The sequence below is a fragment of the Tachysurus fulvidraco genome, chromosome 7 (assembly GCF_022655615.1).
Source record: "Tachysurus fulvidraco isolate hzauxx_2018 chromosome 7, HZAU_PFXX_2.0, whole genome shotgun sequence".
Taxonomy (NCBI): Eukaryota; Metazoa; Chordata; class Actinopteri; order Siluriformes; family Bagridae; genus Tachysurus; species Tachysurus fulvidraco.
The window spans coordinates 20,471,773-20,475,284 of record NC_062524.1 but is presented as its reverse complement, the minus strand read 5'-3'; the positions used below and the strand labels follow the sequence as shown (position 1 = coordinate 20,475,284).

The 3,512-nt window shown below is 38.9% G+C and overlaps 1 long non-coding RNA gene across 2 annotated transcripts; it reads left to right on the top strand.

Annotated features, from left to right (window-relative positions):
- The first annotated feature begins 358 nt into the window (after positions 1-358).
- On the top strand, positions 359-3,397 carry LOC113660745. Of its 2 annotated transcripts, XR_003444871.2 has the most exons (8): positions 359-546; positions 801-1,191; positions 1,711-1,764; positions 1,954-2,029; positions 2,327-2,398; positions 2,498-2,664; positions 2,939-3,028; positions 3,207-3,397. It is a non-coding gene; the product is annotated as an uncharacterized LOC113660745 (long non-coding RNA). The 2 variants fall into 2 exon arrangements; XR_003444869.2 differs by having other exon boundaries at positions 359-1,191.
- The last annotated feature ends 115 nt before the right edge of the window (positions 3,398-3,512 follow it).

Below are 3,512 nucleotides of genomic sequence, written 5' to 3'. Positions count from 1 at the left end.
TTTCTTCATAAGGGTTTTTGAACTGCTCTTTGTCTGGCCTGTCACCTAGGACCTGTTTGCCTTGGGAGACCCTACCAGGGGCAGAAAGCCCCAGACAACATAGCTCCTAGGATCATTCAGGCACGCAAACCCCTCCACCACAATAAGGTGGCGGTTCAAGGAGGGGAGCTTAAATCTAGTGACAATTTAATAGAATTGTGTACCATTAGAATCCCCCATAATAGAACCCCACATAATAGAACACCCCCTTCTCTGTAGTTTGAATTGTTTACAGGGATTCTTATATTTGTTTACAGCTACAGTTCTAGAATCCATCAGTTCTAGAATCTCAACAATGTTTAAAAGTGAGAAAGCAATGGTTCAACATAACAACAGTATGTACAATTTAAAATGACTTATTCCTATAAGAATAAGATCTCCTGGTTATTTGTGCTGTAATGTTGATGGTATCATTCAGAAATGGCACGGAGCAGTCCCAGACTGATTAAAAACATATAATCCTGCTCACCCCACCATTTCAACCATCTATAAGGAGACATCTTTCAGGTGTGTTTGTTTGTGGAAGGGTTGCGTGTTAATTCACCAAACAAGTCTTCTCTCTGTGTCTGTCTTTATATGATTACCAGAGCCTGGATACAAGTGAGTTCACTAAAGTGGAATTTGGGCATTTGTGTATTTTCACATTTGGGCCTGAACTCAAAACTAAAATTTTTCACCAGATTTACAAAAGTTTTACTGCCATGAAATTTATTACCCTGAGACATGTGTGTAAAATAATGTTTGTTTCTTTACTTGTTTAGGGGCAGTCACACCTTCCTGTCCTATCTTTTCTCAGATGCTGTACAATTGTGAGGAATATGATTCCTCTTGCCCTCTTCCTCCTGCTGTTGGTTTTTTGTAAATGTGTTCTTAAAAAAATGACACACTATATGCTAGTTTACCTGATAAACATTTACTGTAGTGTGTGTGTGTGTGTGTGTGTGTGTGTGTGTGTGTGTGTGTGTGTGTGTGTGTGTGTGTGTAAAATATCTGCTCTGCTGGAAACTTTTGTGTTGATGCCACATGTTGGTGTGTTGTGTGTGTTTCTGTGCAGTTTTCATTTTAGGCTACATGTGTGTTAATAAAAAAATGTCTCAGCATGAAGAGCACTCACTGCAGCACTCTGATACACAGATGTATGACATTTTATTTGTAAGTGACAATTTACAAATCCCTAACAATTTACTATGACACAACATTAGCTAATGTAACTGTAGGGTGAAGAGTGTGTAGGGTGTAGTATGTAGAGTTTAGGGTAGTGTAGGGTTTAGTGTTTAGATTGTAGTGTTTAGGGTGTAGTATGTAGGTCATTATATTTAGGATGTACTGTATGCCATTGTGTTTAGTGGTTATGATTTTGGCAGTTAATGTTTAGGGTGTAGTGTTTAGTGGGTACTGTTTAGGGTGTTGTGTTTGGTGGTTAATGTTTAGATGTTTAGAGTGTAGTGTTAAGTGGTTAATGTTTAGGATTGTAGGATGTAGACTTTAGCTCATAGTGTTTATTGGTTATAGTTTAGGGTGTAGGGTGTAGTGTTTAGTGGTTTGTGTTTATGGTGTAGGGTGTAGTGTTTAGTGGCTACTGTTTAGGTTGTAGGCTGTAGTGTTTATTGTTTATGGTTTATGGTTTATTCTCCAGTCACTGACCTTTTTCCATTCTGTTTGTTTTCTCAGAAAGAGATTGACTCAATGAAAGAGATCATAAAACATTACAGGCTTGAAAATGAGGTAACACACACACACACACACACACACACACACACACACACACACACACACACACACACACACACACACACACACGTTTGCCAGGTAATAAAAGCTCATCACAGAGCTGGTTAATACACTGACTGTATTTGGTCTGGAGAAAGCTGGCTCTTCATCACATAATGAACATGTTCTTCATTTCTTTCACAGGATACAGTACACAGAGCTCTGAGTCATCAAAGAGCTGATGATATTGGAATGGCTGACTATGCGCTGGAGTCTTTAGGTAACACATGAACTCTCCAGTCCTCCATGTTGAAATGAGCTGTTTAGAGTAAATCTCTTATTAGAAATGGAAACCACAAATGTGTCTAGAGGAGACTGTATACGAAAAGTCAGTGAGAGGACAAAGAGGGGATTGAAGGGGTGTGAATACTTATGAGGTGTACCTGTGTATGTGTGTGTGTGTGTGTGTGTGTGTGTGTGTGTGTGTGTGTGTGTGTGTGTGTGTGTGTGTGTGTGTGTGTGTGTGTGTGTGTGTGTGTGTGTGTGTGTGTGTGTGTGTGTGTGTGTGTGTGTGTAGGTGCAACTGTGCTAACGAGTTCAAAGTCCTAAAGTGCGGTGCAAGAATAAAGGCCCTGAAACTGTTTTACAGGTAACACACACAGCCACACTCAGCTACAGCCCAATTAGTAGTTGTTTAAATTACATAATAAGTGTGTGTGTGTGTGTGTGTGTGTGTGTGTATACACAGCTGTGTAACACACACACAACTGTTGGGGATTTAGAGGTTCTAAAAGGCACCTGGTCATCTCTCTGCCCTACCCTACAAGAATCACCCACGTTACGATGCAGCATCTGCCCCGAGTACTCTCTCCCAGCCACAACATTAAGAGTGCACCAAAACACTTTGCAGTTTACGTGAGTCGACACAAACACATAATCACACTATTGGACAGAAAATGTGTGTGTCAGTGTTTTCCTTTTTGTCTGACTAACATGGAATCACCATAAGCTCTAGAACGTTTTTATATAGTAGATTATTAATTTATTGAGCTTTAACCATTTAAATAAATTTAGTCCTCCAATCAATCACAGCCCAATAATAATAATAATAATAATAATAATAATAATAATAATAATAATAATAATAATAATAATAATAATATTTTCTATTTGATTACACACCCTACAGGGACTGGAGGAAAACAGAAATGAAGGAAAACATCTTGGAACATTCACCTATGACCAGTATGGAGAACCGATCCAGACCTTCAAACTACCGGTGAGAAATAACGATTTTCACAATTACACAAAATAAATGATACAATTATTCTCTCCCAAAAGTGGTAAAAAGTGGGAGTGAAGACAGTAGGGACTCACAATAAAGTGCACATGATAAAGTGGACTCAGGCGTTTGGACCTTCCTGTATATGATATACTCTGCCGCTTGGGTTTTTCAGGACTGTCCGAGTCGGTTGTTTCAGCTGGTGGAGCTGAGGATCCTAAGTAATTGGGGTCATCATGACTACACCTGTGTGTATCGCTTCAGGATCCACAGCCAGCCAAGCTGCAAGTAAATGAAACTGAGCTTGGAAATCAACTCAAAAACAGACAATCAAGAAACGTTAAATAAAATAATCCTTGTGTTGCACATATTTTTTCTTTCTTGCCACATTCACCTTTGGCATGTTCATCAGGGATCAATTTAAATGTAGCTCATCTAGATTTCTGTAAAGCTCATTTTTAACAATGTCCATAATAAATGA